Here is a 16,381-nt window from a genome sequence, read left to right as displayed (position 1 = left end):
CACAATTGAGGGATCCATCATCTTCTGGAGTCTTTGGCTCTCCTTTTTTCTGGCATATAGTTTTTTTGAAATTATAAGGAGCTGATTCTGTCACCAAGGAATGATGTGACTCATTAATAATGAAGCTTGCTGTTGGCAAGCCAGGCACGCAGAATTGAGAACATACTAAATCCTTCATCAATCCATGTTCCATTTTTATCTCTTAGTCTCTACAGGATGTGTGGGGACTTGGGGGTGAAGAGGTTTCCTTACCCATCTGCTCATCTCCGTAGCTTGGTACCTTATCAGGCCCTCAAATGAAGAAAATCCTTCCTTTTGGGCCAAACCTCTATTCTCTCCATCCTCTATAGTCTCTAACTCCCTGATTCTCTTCCATTTCTTTTTGCTTCCTCTGAGGCTCGATCTGCTAATGCCTGCATTCCACTGGGTTCTATTCTGGATGGGGTGGAAAGGGTGAGCTTTCAGTCCTCATGGACACAGTATTTACAAAACAATAAAATTTTACAATGCCTCAAGTAATCTGCCTCCTATGAGTTCATATGAACCAGGAGTCTCTGACCCTTCCTTCCTTCTCCCTGTATGTCATATCTAAAGGTTGGTTTGGATGTTCAGTATGTTCCTGGCTCCAGAAATACAGTGTGTATGAGCAAGGGGAAATATCCCTCCAAGCACATAAATGTATTTGCTGGTTCACTTGTTTATTATGTTTGTCCTCCAGGAGATCATGAGCACACTTTGTTCCTAAGTTCCTAGCACAGTGCTTGATGCGGAGTACTCTCAAACAATATTTACTTAATGACATGATGCTAATAAGTCACTTCTCTGATCTCATGAGGTTGGAAATTCAAGAGAGACAATGCACGCACACATTCTTGTACTCTGGGCTGTGCCATGTATCTGTAAGAAATTATTACAGCGCTTACAGACACTGCTAATAAAAATCCGCCGTCTTTACTGAAGCGACTCATGTGAAAATTGAGCTAGACATCCTTTGGTGACACTAATACTTTGAATTCCCCCTTATTTCCCCAGGATTTCAAAGGGTTTCATATACTGAATATTTTATAGAACCTGTGGCTTATTCTCCTTTTTATCTTTTAGTGTCATAATTACATTGATTCTTATTAAGACTTTTACTTTGGAAGCGGTTGGAAGCAGACTCTTCTTGTTGTTTTCTTAATAGTAAATTAAGTTTAACAGTTATTTCATATTAATTGCCACTGAGATTCTCCTTCAAGTACAAAATAAATAATACTGAAGGAGAACAGAAACTAGTCCCCAAATCACACTTATCAGTAAGCATTTGGCTCTGGTGGAAAGATTCAAACGTTCTTTTTCGAATAGGGACGTTAATGATATTCTTAGGCAGAGGATGTTCAAGAGCTCTAAAGTCGCAAATAAGTCTGATCCGTTCCAAGAACAGAAAGAGGGCCAGGCACTCAGGGCTTAGGGGGTAGAGGGGGTGAGCCGCACAAGATGAGCGTGGAGAGAGGGATGGGCTGGTCACACAGTAAGAATCGTGGGGCTTGCTGAGTGTGGTTAAGTAGGTTAGGGACGTGATCTGAGATGCAGACTTCGCTTTGGCAGCTGTGAAGATAAGGAATGAGGATAAGAAGTAAATGAGAGGAGAAATACTGGGTTTTTTTCTTTCCCTCTTTTTGAAGGAAGAATGAAGGTCACCTGCCCACTGGGCTCCCCGTGTAGCCCATGGAAGCTTCCTGTTCTCCAGCCCACAGCTATTTTCTTACTCCCCAGGAGGTTGTGGTAGGCTCTTCATTCTCAACTCTACCCCATTTTCATTTGTGATGAAGAACTTTGGCCCTCCATGTATCCATTTCAATCTTTTCGCTCTTTTTCCAAAGCACGTCCCCCCTGGGAGCCACTCAGAGCCAGTGTCTCAGAGCAACGCACTCTGCTTTAAACCGAGGGCTTGAAATAAATAAATAAATAAATAAATAAATAAATAAATAAATAAATAAACAAACAAACAAACAAACCAAGCGCTTGGGCAGAAACCTTGTGACTCTGTCATGAGTCGGGCCACAGGGCCCTTGTAATTTGCCTCTGGGAACTCTGTTGACAACGGGCGGCCTAGGGCATTCGATGGTGCCAGGTGGGACCTGTTTGTGTGTAGGCAGGGCCCAAGGTTTTGGAAGGGAGCCGTCCTCACTTCAAGGTCAGGGTAGAATGAAGTTAGACATCTCATTCCCAGCTTTATCCCAATCCCATTCCTATTCCAACTAGAGTTGAGACAAGAGGTCTCAAAAAGAACAGAACAGACCACAGACCACAGAATGCATTAAACTGTCCTACATAGGGATAAAGGAGCATCAAGAACATTTCCAGATCTCTCACTTGGGGCATGGCCGCGCCACGTGTCGGGAGTGGGGAGACTGGGAAGGAGATGTGCACTGCACAGGGTGGTGTTAATAATCAAGAGTTCGGGTGTGGACACGCTGAAGTGGAGATGCCTGTGAAATACCAAAGAAATGCCCAAACCCCAAGAAATGCCCATTTGGCGTCTCCATCTCGGTGTCCCACAGGCATGTCAATGACAAAGTTTTAGTACAACTGACACAAAGAACAGTCTAATGTAGAGTGGTCTGAAGGCAGCTCCAGGGCCAATATCTGTGCTGGAAATACAAATTTGGGGTCACCAGTATATACCGCGCGTACAGGGTGGGCAGTACCTTATACCTTTGCCTGATATCAAAGAGCATAGATCTGATGGAATGTCAATGAGAAACTGCTGGCACTTGATTCTGAAGGTTTCATCACAGATTACTTTGGACACAAAATCCTCTGAAGACAACCTACTCCTAAGTAATTAATGCCTCTGTCTATTTTGGAGAAGATATGCTATACATGTGTGTTCATTTCCTATGGAGCATAGAAGAAATTAAACATCAAAGCTCTGCTATATTAAAATATACATCCTCACATTATAAAATAAATCTTAAAAAAATGAATTGACATGAGGATACTTCAGGAATAATTTCTCTTTAATAGTATGTTCCAGAATCTTGGCTAAAAATATGACCACAGATCTTCTGAGCCCAGCAAATTATTAGGTTGCTTCTATATCAACATTTAAAAATGGCATTGAGCCCTATTCTCCTTCATGAACAATTCATTCCTAAAGCCATTTGGTGGGGAAGGAGCAATACTATGGCACAGCACACCAGCTCAGGGAATCCGAGCAGGACCAGGAGGAGGGCATCCCCTTGGTGTGGGGCGGGGACAGCAGTGATGATTATCTACTGAGAGGGTCTATAAGCAGCAACAATGCCCTAATAATGAGCACACCTATCACCCAAATTTGGGTTTCTAAATATCGTTCTCCACTGAAAGGAACAAGACCTTCTGGAAGAAATGGATAATTTCAGAACTAGGGTAGGAGAAGTGTAACATGACCTCAAAATAACATGGGCCCCCAAAAGCAAGGAAATGCTCAATGACAGTGATCTGTCAAGAGGACACAGAGGTCAGCTTGCACGAGCTCCTACCAGCCAAATGTGGAAGAACAGAGCATCAAAATAAATAATGGTAGCCACAGATTACAACCCACTAAGCCATGAGACCATGATAATATAAACAAGCAAATGCATAAATTTGAAGTTTAAGAAAAGATATTTACACAAATTCAAAGTGCCCCCTCATAAAACACTTATTAATTATAAATGGAAAACACTGTGAAACTTTGATGGACTAAGGAGTAGCAAAAACCGGAACAAAGTGAACATCATTATCATGAGGCGAACTGAAATCACGCACTAATTGACCCAACACGGAAAAAGCGCCATGAATCCAGAATAAGCCACTGTGGCATAAAAATTATTTTAAGATAAAGGTATTTTGAGTTCCTGAAATCCCTTATCTGCCTAAAAGCAGAGGCTCCCAAAACAGCTTAAAAAAAAATTCAATGGTCATAAATCCCCATCTCTGGGAACAACTCCAATCTTCTCTTTCAGAGAGAGAAGCTGGCACCACACCCGATGATCGTATCTCCCATCTATTTTCCTAAGGGCCCATTTATCATTCTAGAGAGTCATTTGTTTTTCCATAAGTGCCCTTTCCCTGCACTTCCTTTCTAAAAAGTCCTGTGTCCTCCTCGAAGTGCCCATCTGGCCCTCTCTGTTCCCGATTAGGATGCCATAGGAGTCTCAAATCTTTACTACTTCTCTGCGTTACCATTGTGACCTCCCGTGCATATGTGATTGATTAAATCTGATTTTCTTTCCTCCTTACTAACCTGCCTGTGTCGGTTTAATTTGCAGGCCCCCATACCCTGAACTGGAGAGGTTAGAGGAAGAGTTACTTTCCCCCTCAACAACCACTTCTGTGATACCCGTGCCGAACCTGAACCTGAGAACAAGGAAGCATCATCAAACAAACCCACGCTGAGAGACTTCCTACAAAACTGGCCTTTCACGATTATGAACGTCTGGGGCCGACTAAAGAAAAATTCCAGATTGAAGACGATGAAGAGACGCGACCGCTGAATCCAACACGTGATTCTGGACCGGATCCTTTTGTTAGAAAAGACAAGACTGGGACACCCGGCAAAACAGGAATAGGGTCTGAGGATTAGAAGGTAGTAAAGCATCAGTGTTAAGGTTTGGGATTTGATGGTTGTATTATAGTTATGTAGAGAACATCCTTGTAAAAAACGCACACTAATCTACTTGCCCGCTAACTCGTGCCAACAGGTTATTTTCAAGTGGTTTAGGGAAAAAGAAAAGTTCTTTGTGGTGTATTTGCAAAATTTTTGTAAGCATGAGGTTCAGGAAAGACAAACACTTCGAAAAATGGCGTTGCCTCGCCTCAGCACCCCGTCCGTTCATGTCCATCAAACACAGTCAACTGCTGGCTTGAAACAAATCTCAAATGTCGAAGGGAAAGGCCATACTGTGTTCCCAACTTCCATTTGACCCAGAGAGCCTCCCTGCAGAGGCCCCTCCGCACTCTCTGTGGCTTCCCTGCAACAACTCTGGCGACACGGAAAGCTCATTATTAAGTTAAATAAGAAGGTCAGGCACCCACCCAAATTCAATCTCACCCAAATTAAGATGTAAGCGCATTAACGTTTCACTCAGGCTTTTAAAGTAATGATTCCTGTCACGTTCGCTGATCCTCGTTTTTGTCTTCGTTTAAACGGCAGATCTGCCACGCTGAACAGAGGCAGCGTCTCACGTGTCACGGGTTCCAAACACTGCAAAGTCAGGATGTCACATGCGATCCTTTCACCAAATAGACTTCCCAGCACATTAAGCAATGTCACAGAAACACGAGGTTTTTCTTTACATGATTCTTTTTTTCATGTTTCAGCAACATATTATGTGTTCTTTTTAAATGAAAATGTAGGGGATCCCTGGGTGGCTCAGCAGTTTGGCGCCTGCCTTCGGCCCAGGGTGTGACCCCCGGGGTCCCAGGATCGAGTCCAGCATCGGGCTCCCTGCATGGAGCCTGCTTCTCCCTCTGTCTGGGTCTCTGCCTCTCCCTCTCTCTCTCTCTCTCTCTGTGTCTCTCATGAATAAATTTTTTTTTAAAAAATGAAAATGTACTAGAAAATGTGCACAATTACAATTAGGTTATTTGGACTTTAAAAAATGTGTTGGTTGTTTTTTTTAATGGGAAAGTTAAAGGCATTTAACATCTTATCACTCCAGATTTTGAATCCATCTGAGGCTTTATCGGCCGTCTTCTAGCCGCCTCCTACGGAAGAGATTCTAACGTGGAAGGATGAGAACAAAGCAGGGCAGCGAGGCCATGTGGTTGGTCCTCAGCCCCTCCCTAAGTCCTGGACCACACAGAGGACGCCTCCCACTCACGAGCACCTGCAAAGCAGGTGTGATCACAGCTACACCTGAAGGCTGGTCCAGGAGGTCAGATAGGGCCCAGTTCCACAAGGTAACTCAAACACCTCCCTTTTGGTTTTAAAAAAAACCTTGTAGTTTTTTGAAAACTATGTAGTCCATCGACAGCACTTTACCTTAAATAAATGGAGTATAGCGTTCTGCTGTTGGCCGTGCCCCACGACCTCCAATAACCAGGACAGGCCTCCGAAACGCTAAAAATGAACTTCCATACTTTTCTGAGAGCTTACTCCCAGGACATGATTCATCTAAATATGATTCACTCGGAAGTTTATTAAAAAGAAAGAGCGGGGAGGTGCCTCCCCACGGAAGGCAGAGTATTCCAGGGAGGGCACCTGCCTCAGAGGTCAGCGGGCAGCTTGCCCCGTTAGCCCTGTCCCCCCAGACGCTGGCCACCGGCTGTTCAGATGCCGAATCGGCTCCTTTGATGTGGCTGCCTGCTGGTCCGGAGCCCTTGACGCGCTCTAGAGGAGAGCCAGGCAAGGACGCCCACCGACAGAAGCGATTCGTGTCCACGACGTCTCTGACCCGTGCCCAGGGGGTGGCCAGCAGTGGGGGGGACACCCCGGGGAGAAGTCGGCCGGGCAGGCGGCCGCCCGCTGACCTTGTGCGGGTCAGAGTGCTGGGGTCGCCGGGGTCTGTGGGGCATCGCTGGGGTCGCGGCTTGCTTCAGGCCACACCTGGCTTCACACAAGCAAGGATGCGAGCCCGGGACTGGGTGCAGCCGCTCCCAGACCTACGTGGGCACCTGCCGTGGCCTCTGGAGCGCCGGGCCTCAGGCCACGTCCTAGGGAAGCAGGTGGCCACATGATCAAGCCCGTAAGAGGGTGCTGGGGGCCGGTAATGCAGGGCGGGCACGGGTGAGGTGGGGCACCCTGCAAGGGGGCAGGAGGATGCATGCGGCTGCGAGTCCGTGCGGTTGTCACCCCAGGCCCAGGTCACCCAGCAAGGCGCCTGGCGTCGGGCAGAGTGGTCAGGCAGTACTGGGGGCGGGGGAGATGCCGCAGGTGGGCCAGGTGGGCGGACCTGTGGCGGGTGATGGGGGAGCTGCGGCGGGTGAGCCGGGTGGGAGACTGCGGCAGGTGGGCCAGGTGGGGGGGGCAGCGGTGGATGGGCCAGGTGGAGGGCCTGTGGCGGGTGGGCCAGGTGGGACCCTGCAGGCCACTTGGCCGTGACCCCAAGGGGACCCAGGAGCATATGCCTCGCTCCAGCAGGAAGTGACCCAGCGACGTGGCACATTGTAGGGTCCACACCCCCGGCGGAGCACACAGGTTCCTTCACTGTCCAGATGCTGCCCTTGTGCCCCCCCCCCATGTCACACCTGTTCCCCAGAAGCGGCCGACTGTGCTCAGGCCCCCACAGGCCTCGGGCTGCCACTGCATCCCCAACTGTTCTCAGGTCCTTCCTGTCCTTCCGCATCTGGTTGCCCAGCGCAGCGTGAGCCCCGCACCTCCCAGAGTGTTCTGGGAGCTGGGCCACGCGGAGCCAGAGGCAGGGTGGAGAGCGGACCAGGACCCGAGGCTGGCGCTGCAGCCGGCGGTCGAGCGGGGACAGCTGACCACGTGTCCGGGGAGCTTGGTCACAGCCCTGCTCCGGTGCCAGGCGCAGCGAGGAACCCGTGCAAGTGCCCGCTGGGCAGAGCCCCCAACGAGCCCCTGGGTCGGAATCCAGGCCACCAGCTGCAGCTGTCAGTCGGGGTCCACACCGCCCCGGCCCAGTGCGTGCACAACAGCGCCCGAGCACCGGGGATGGGGTCCCGACCTGCCCCCTCATCTCTGAGCCCCTCAGCCATGTCCCACCTCCCCCTGGTCCACACTCGGGGTGCACTTGGGGCGGGCCATCGCACCTGCCACGGACACTGGGGCTCAGGTACGCGCAGGCCCCACGGCAGCAGGCCAGCCTGTAGAATCAGGGGCGAGGGCCAGCGTGGGAGACCACATGGATGCAGACTCAGCAGCATCATGCAGGGACCCGAGGAGAAAGGGCCAATGACGGGGCGGGGAGCAAAGGGGAAAGGTAGACAAGGACGCAGAGGTGGACACTCGTGGAGGACATGGCCCGGTTTCCTGTCGAAGGCGGAAGATCTTTGCTTCCGCAACAAGGCCGGCCTCGTGAAACGAAATAAGCTGCTTCCAGGGAATAACAACCGGGAAGTTAAGTTACTCCGTCTGGGATTTAGGACATTGTGCGTCAGGTGCAGCATCTACGAGGCGCACCTGCAGACGGGAAACCAGACGACAGGCACCTGCATGTCAACTTACATCAGCCCCACAACGTAGCTGTTTTGTTTTTTTGTTTTTTGTTTTTTTGTTTTTTACAATGTAGCTGTGGACGGCAGCTGCGGGTGGCACAGACACGGGGCAGGTGGACAGAAGGACGAGGGAGCCCGCGGCAAGCTGAACAGGGGCCACTGCTGGTACCGCAGGGGGAAGACAGGTCAGCCATAGGCGACTCCCTGGGGACCGATCTAATAAGCCACAATTATCACCCAGAAATCACTCTCTGGAACACAGCAGGTCATCAATACACGTTGACTGAAAAGCAAACCGAAAAGTTAAGTTCCGTCAAAGTTGAACGACTCTCATTAAGTGTAATAAAAAGTTCCTCTGTGGATCTTATCCAATTAACAATAAATCTCGAGTACTATGTGAATAGAACAGCTGACTATGGGCTTCATATTTCTTTCATTTAGATTTACTTAGTCTCTTCATGTTTTTTCCCATTTTTTTACGCAACCGTGTTCTATTTTCCACAAACAGTGTCGTAGTCTCGTCGCTGGAGGCGCAGTGTCTGAATTTCCATTACTTGAAAATTTGCTTGTTGGGTTTCACTTTAAAGTTTTGTTATTAAAAAAATAAAATAAAAAATAAAGTTTTGTTATTTTTATTGTTTTAAGTGTGTAAGTTTTCCCCCTATTTATTCCGGGAAATGTTATTTTTACATAATGTTCCATTTGCTCATTATATGAATTACTCATGACAAGTTAGAATTTTTTTCTGATGAGAGCACTTCACCAATTCCTTCTTTAGAGTATTTTAGTCAGGGTAAGAATGCCAAAAGTCATTGTTTCTTTTTTTTAATTTTTATTTATTTATGATAGTCACAGAGAGAGAGAGAGAGGCAGAGACACAGGCAGAGGGAGAAGCAGGCTCCATGCACCGGGAGCCCGATGTGGGATTCGATCCCGGGTCTCCAGGATCGCGCCCTGGGCCAAAGGCAGGCACTAAACCGCTGCGCCACCCAGGGATCCCATTGTTTTTTTTTTTTTAAAGAGGAACTATGAATATATAAACTTTAAAATTCTTTTTTTAATAATAAATTTATTTTTTATTGGTGTTCAATTAAACTTTAAAATTCTTATGTTGCAAAGCCACTACAGTCAATTTTAGAACAAAAACTGCAAACAACGTTGCAACATATACAACAGGCAATTGTATATGCCTGTTCCTACTATATAAAGAGTTCTTAGAAATCAATGGTTAGAGCAGCCTGGATGACTTGATGGTTGAGTGTCTCCCTTTGGCTCAGGGCATGACCCCAGGGTCCTGGGATCGAGTCCTGCATCGGGCTCCCTGCATGGAGCCTGCCTCTCCCTCTGCCTGTGTGTCTGCCTCTCTAGGTCTCTCATGAATAAATAAAATCTTTAAAAAAAAAAAAATCAATGGTTAGGGGCTCCTGGCTGGCTCAGTAAAGCACGTGACTCTCAATCTCAGGGTCACGAGTTCAAGCAACTCACTGGGCATTAAGACTACTTAAAAAAAGCGGGGGGGGGGAAGAAATCAATGATTAAAAAAAACAACACTGCATTGGAAAAATAGAACATAAACAGGCAATTTACAAAAAAACTGAAAAAGGTCATTAATAAATGAAAAAAATGCTCAACCTTATTAAGAAAGAAATGCCAAGTAAAGCAATTACATATCCCTTTATACGAATTAAATTTACACAGTTAAAAGCAACTGGAAAGATCTAGTGACGGCGAAGCATGGGGTAAGCATAGACCCGGGAGGGTAACAATCTCGTAATACCTGCGTAATTTTAAAAATATGTACACCCTTCGACCCAATGATTTCCTTTCTGGTCTCCGACTCCATAAGGTTGGGCACGTGGGACAGGAAGACACTTGTGTAAATGTCAAGATCCGCGATCCAATGGTCTCAGTAATCAAACATCAACAGCAAAAGTACAAGAATGGGGATGTGAGGCTTTACGAGGGACCAGTCACTTCCAAGGAGCGAGGGCAGAGTATGGGACGTAGTAGGAGGGAGCTGCCAGTGGCACCCCAGGCACTTTCCTCCCTTTTTTTCCAACTTTTAAAAAATATATATTTATTTATTTATTTGAGAGAGAGAGAGAGAGAGAGAGAGAGAGAGGCAGAGATGCAGGCAGAGGGAGAAGTAGGCTCCATGCAGGGAGCATGACGCAAGACTCGATCCCGGGACCCCGGGTCACACCCCAGGCCAAAGGTGGGCGTTGAACCGCTGCGCCCCCCGGGCATTCCGGCCTCCGTGTTTTCCCTGCCGTCACGTGTGGCATTTGCTTTAGCTTTGAAGTTGGACGCGGCCTGAGTTTCCTTCTTGACCACATTGACACCATCATCACCAGCAAAATCGCCTGCACCCAAGCAGCGATTTCAGAAGCAATCGTAGCGAACAGAAACGCACTTTCACTGACCCCTTATTTAAAAAGAAAAAAAAAAAGACATCACCACCTCCTATCAGGTTTAACAAGAGCTTTTTAAAATTGAAGCATTGAAGATTCTCATGCAGAGCCTGGAACATTCTCTGAGCTACTTGTACTCAAATTGGTTGTTTGTATAATCCTTCCCTGCGAAGAGAGGCTTTGCGGCCCGGCTCTTCCCGTGTGTGCCTTCACCGACCCGCTAGGGACGCTTCACAGAGCCTAACGGAACAAACCGTCTGGGGCTGGCGATGCAACTGCTTTTCCAATTTCTCCAAAATTACAGATTGACGTTGACACGCTCCAGCTGGCTGGCATTTCAACCAAGGTTCCAAGCACTCGGGAGCGGGGAAAGCTAGCAAAGTGACCCCTTTTCCAGGCAACTCAATCCAGCTGCAAGGACAACAGCCGGTCCACCCGGGGCGGCGACACAGCCAGTCAGCGCTGTTCCGGAGGGGAAATGGGGAGCCCTTGCTTCGCTGCGTGCTACATGCAAGATGAACCACGGAGGCAGATGACTCGATGCGTCTCCCACGTTGCCGAGGCCCTACTACCTGCGAAACACGACGGGAGAGTGAAAATAACACAGAACAAAGCGAGGAGCCCGGAGTTCGAGCTCGGGGTCCAGCGCGAGCCAGCGGGGTGAGCGCGGGCCCATCACTGAGCGGTGCCTTGCCGCAACTTCCTCTGCTGGCAAGAGCTCACGCTAAGTCCCAGACCCTTGCCCACCTTCCGGTTCAGGACCTCACAGCTCGACGTTCACTAAGGGGTCCTCCGACCTTTGCAAGCGGGCAAGTGAGTCTGGCCGCGGTCCTCCGCTTACCCAGAGCTGCGACCTCTCTCCCAGGGAGGCCGCTGCCCACGTCGCAGACCCGCCGGAAGCTCCGGGATATGAATTCGGCCCCCTTCACGCCCAGACTTCATGCAGACCTTGCGACATCTTAACAAATGCGTAAAAGACGCCAAAAAAACAAATTAGCAAGGGCGCTGTCAGCCAGACACGAAGAAATGAGGATAATGTGCCAAGAAATGTCCTCCCACGTGTACAGCAGCCGGTAATTGGAAGTGAGAGGGATCCCCGCCTCCCGGAGCAGACTGTGCAGAGGCGGGGTGCCCCTGCCGACACCCAGGCCTTTGCCAGAGCAGCGGTGGCGGCGGCGTGGGGGGCACAGGGCCCTGCCGCCCCCGCCGCCCCGGGTATTTACGGGGACGGGGTCCCGCCGCGGCAGGGCCTGTGGCCGGGGCTGTGCCCTTCTGCAGGGACGCTCGGCGCTCCCCACCTGATCGCTGTGAGGCGGCCGGGGATCTGCAGCTCTGGGGTCGGGCCCCACTGGCCTTCGGGGTCTCGGATCCTGCGGACCCCGCTAGGCAGGAGGATGCTGGCTCCCCCGGTGCGGGAGAGCCGGGAGCCAGGCGTCCGGGGCTGGTACGAGGCCATGGGAAATGGGCAGCCCTGACGTCATGGCCCGACACCCGCCCAGAGGGGCTCGGTTCACTGAAGCCCTGAAGGCCCCCAGGGCTGTGATCACGCTGCCCCGCACCCGCCCAGCACCGCACAAATGCCAGGGCCAGAGAGTTGCTGTCACCCTAATGAAGCGCGGCGGGCGCTGCTCCACCAGGAAGGTCAGGGGCCAAGGACGGACCCTCCGCACAGGGCGACGCGGGCGTCGGCAGCAAAGCTCGGCTACGGCCTCCCCAGCTGTGGCTTCCAGAGGCAGCCCCGTGGGCAGTGAGCCCACGCCTTCCTTGCCACCACCCCTCAGTGCGGTTCCTTCGGAGACAGCGTGGATCAAAGGGCTCGTCACCCAGCGCTGCTCTGGTCACCGCCTGGGACGGCCGGTGCACGTCTGCCCGTGTGGGGCAGCCTTGCTGCAGGCAAGGGCTCCCGGGATGGTGGCCCTGAGCAGCAAGCTGGCCTGGGAATGCTCGGGTGCAGGACGACCACCACAGGCACCGTGTGAGGGCAGAGGCTGGCGATCTGAGGCCGCCCGGACGGGAGCCTCCCTCCAGGGCGCCAGCCGGTCATTTCTGGGCCACAGGCAACGACACGACTCCACCGTGGAGAAGTTATTTCGTCTCTGTCGTCCCCACACGGGCACATGCCCTGTGAAGAGCACTCTCACAAGAGCGCGCAGTCCCGGGGGCCGGTGACCAGGGGTGGCTTTGAGGATGAGGACACGACGGTGCTTTGCCTTAAAGAGGAGATGTCAGTTCAGTGAAAAAGAGGAAGGGAAACAGGGCGAGGAGGAGCCAGCTCCGAGGGCAGAGGTGCGGGGGCCATAGGCATGAGCCGGGCTGCAGTCGGGCCACCAAGGGCCACTGCGTCCTGCTTGAGGTCGGCCTCCGTTATGGAGGCGATGGCAGGTGCTAGGCCGTCCATGTGTCCAGGGACCAGGCGACCAGCAGAGGCCCGAGGCCTGAACCTGAGGGCAAGAGGCTGCATAAGCATGGTCCTCACCCATCACGGCCTCTACTGAGCGGAGCAGGCGTTTTGGGTCCCCTCGCTGCTTTACACACTTTGTTTCATTGAAGTGATTTGCATGTATTACCCACTGTCGTCTTCACAGCAGCCCTAGGAGATCGGAATCCATCTGAGGGATGAAAAAAACGAGGCGACAAGAGGAGAAGGTCACCGAGTCCTCAGGTGGCAAAGGAAGATCCCGACTCCCGACCCCCGCACCAGGCCTGGCTCCTGGGCTAACACATCGAGGGAAAGCTGAGAAGGGGCACGGAAGGGACCAGGTGAGTCTACAGTCCTTGCACACCAGGCTGCTGGTTTGAGAGCTCGGGAAATGGCAAGAGGAGCTCCCCGGGGCCAGGAAACGGGAGTCCAACTTAGTAGGGAGGCTCTATGCCTGAGACACACGCTTGGGGTCTTCAGGGAATAGGTGGTTGGAGCCTGGCTATTCCAGGGAGGTGTTCCGGGGTGGGGGTGGGGGGAGAGAGGGAGAGAGGGGGAGGGTGATGGAGGGGGAGGGGGAAAGGGAGGAAGAGGGAGGGGGAGAGGGAAGGAGAGAGGGAGGAAGAGGGGAGGAGAAGAGGGGGAGGGAGAGGAAGGTGGAGAGGGGGGACGAGGATGGGAAGGGGGAGAGGAGGAAGGGGAGGGGGAGGTAGACGGGGAGGGAGAGGGGGAGGGGGAGGAGGAGGGAGAGGCTTTTCACCTCTGTCCCGACTTTGAAGCCTAAAGCCCCAGGGTTCAGCCCGGGTTGACCCACACTTTGAGTGGACCCCCAGCGTGACGGCGTCCTCTGGTCGGGCCGTGGGAGAGGAAGACCTGAAGGAGACGGGACAGCAGCGGTTAGACCAAAGGAGACCTCAGGTGCCAGCTAGTCCTTGCCCTTTTCATGCCCCTGCCCCCCAAATCCGCTACAGGTCCCTGACCAACCCAAGGATCCTAGCGGCTTCTGCTGGCCGGCGGCTCCCCCCCCTCCCCCCGCCCAGCTGTTGTGCCTCCACCCGAGGCAACGTCGGCTCAGGGAAGGCCTGGGGCCCCCGAGGGGCTGGCAGCTTAGCCGACGAGCCAGTCACGGTGAAGCATGGAGGGCTGCACGCCGTGTAGACGGCCGGCCCGGTGGGCGGCTCTGCACCCAGAGCTCAGGCCACTGCGCGCCCACGGCTCAGGGTTACAGGCCGCGGCCAACAGAAACGCCAGGGGTATTAGGGGCACTGGTGGGCAAAGGCCAGGCCTCCTCTCCCGCCACAAAGAACCACCCAGCCCTGTGGTCACTAGCATGGGGGCCGGGGAGCGGGGAGCCAGGGGCAGAGGGCACCCAACGCCGGGCTGCCGGGGGAGCACAGCAAGCCCACCCACGCTGGAGCTGCCCCCGAAGATGTGCGAGCGCACATGTGCTCCTTACTGAGCACTGTTTCCCCACAGTCCCGATCCATGTGCCAGCATCCAGTAAGCACCTACTGTATGCGATGCATCTCTCCAGCTCTCCGAGGGAGAGACTCATGAGGAAGGTGGGGTTCGTCCCTTGAGTCCAGAGGACACTAATTCCTGCCCAGCTTCCCCAGACACTTCATTGCGTAAACCTCACGTCGACCCTACGACGGAGCTGAACGGGCCTTGCTCCCTACAGTCGGACGCTGCTTGTTGAGACCCCAGAAAGACCTCAGCCCACAGGGGCAGTGGCAGGGCTGCTCGGCCGCCTCTCTCGTGCTGCCCTGCACCCTGTGGGACAGCACCCCACGGGCGGCACCCCACACCCCGGGTAATCTACGCCGGTCAGTTCACCAAAGTGTGACACCTTCACGTTGGCTCTCCGGCTGCCGAGCCTCCCGGGGAAAGTTAGACACCTGCGAGGTTTCATAATATATCATTTCTCTGGACCAGACAACGCAGATAAAATAAATAGAACTGTATGATTTATAATTGTGTCTATCAGGACATGAGAGTTTTTTTGTTTTTTTTTTTTGAGTTTTTTTGTTTTGTTTTGTTTTATCAAAGAAAGATTATAGTCAGAAATCACCTGGGAGTTTGTTGCACAATTCGTTTGTTATCCTTTTTGGAAAGTTGGTAAAGCATTCGGAGCAGCTCTGAGTGGCCCACAACATCCCCAAAACCCAAACGCTTATTTCTGGCCACTCTCGACAACTGCTTAAAATGCACTCGGCAGCAGAAAAACGTTTATCGGTAACCCTGGCGTGTCGGGATGAGCCATTTTTATAAGGCGATTTTTACGCTTCTGAAGTAGTCAGCATTAACAGAAGACTGGGGGAGACCCCGTAGCTCCGTCCTAATGGCAGGAGCACGTGGGAGGAAATCAGTCCCAGGGAATATCGACCTTTCGTCCCTTACTTAGTACAACTGACCTGGAAATTCTACTCAGAAATTTTCAGATTTGGGGAATCTGAAAATCAGTGAATCCTCAGAACCAATTGATAGTATCAGAACCCGGCTTGCCACATTCTGTGCCCCAATGTGTGGCTCCCGCTTCTCCAAGCCTCGCTGCGTGATTGCCGGGCAACCGTCGATCTTTGTTTCCTCATCTGTAAAATCAGAGGACTATGCGAGTCCAGCAATCTATAATGCCGACCTACAATTTATTTATTCTAAAGGCCTAATTTCCTGAGAGGCGATGAAAATGTCATTGATTTACCGAATTACCTAACTGGAAGATGGTCGTGTTTTCATATGATACTTATATTATCTTTTTTTATAAATTTATTTTTTATTCGTGTTCAATTTGCCAACGTATAGAATAACCCCCAGTGCTCATCCCGTCAAATGCCCCCCTCCGTTCCCGTCACCCACTCACCCCTACCCCCGCCCACCTCTCCTTCCGCCACCCCTAGTTCGTTTCCCAGAGTTAGGAGTCTCTCATGTGCTGTCTCCCTCTCTGATATATCATATGATATCTATATTATTTTTATAGAAAACATGCTTTGTTTTATATTAATTCATCTTTATCAAATGAATCATGGATTTTACCAAAAAAAAAAAAAAGTCTGCTTGTTTTCTCCTTAAACATAATGATTAGCATTAGAATGACTGCCATTTACTATTATTTATATAAAAAATAGTGAAAGGGAATAGAAGGGAAGGGAGAAAAAATGGGTGGGAAATATCAGAAAGGGAGACAGAACATGAAGACTCCTAAGTCTGGGAAACGAACTAGGGGTGGTGGAAGGAGAGGAGGGTGGGGGTTGGGGGTGACTTGGTGATGGGCACTGAGGTGGGCATTGACGGGATGAGCACTAGGTGTTATTCTATATGTTGGCAAATTGAACACCAATAAAAAATAAATTTATTATTAAAAAAAAATTACTGCCATTTAGGGGCACCTGGCTGGCTCAGCAGGTGGGAACACGCGACTCTTGAG

At 51.1% G+C, this 16,381-nt stretch overlaps 1 protein-coding gene across 11 annotated transcripts in view; it reads right to left on the bottom strand.

Annotated features, from left to right (window-relative positions):
- Nucleotides 1-16,381, bottom strand: part of TMEM200A (transmembrane protein 200A) — a 58,142-nt gene that overhangs the window by 23,754 nt on the left and 18,007 nt on the right. The window contains exons 2-5 of one of the 11 annotated variants that reach the window (XR_005986290.1): nt 13,718-13,830; nt 12,143-13,147; nt 11,380-11,496; nt 9,655-11,110 (exon numbers count right to left, since the gene is read on the bottom strand). The exons of 2 other annotated variants lie outside the window; for them this stretch is intronic. The gene's annotated coding sequence lies outside the window, so the exon portion shown is untranslated. Of the gene's footprint in view, nt 1-9,654; nt 13,148-13,717; nt 13,831-16,381 lie in introns of those variants that run through there. 8 more of the 11 variants (XR_005986288.1, XR_005986286.1, XR_005986284.1 and 5 more) reach the window with 8 other exon arrangements.

This window comes from Vulpes lagopus, chromosome 2, assembly GCF_018345385.1.
Source record: "Vulpes lagopus strain Blue_001 chromosome 2, ASM1834538v1, whole genome shotgun sequence".
NCBI lineage: Eukaryota > Metazoa > Chordata > Mammalia > Carnivora > Canidae > Vulpes > Vulpes lagopus.
This window is presented reverse-complemented; position numbering and strand designations above follow the sequence as displayed.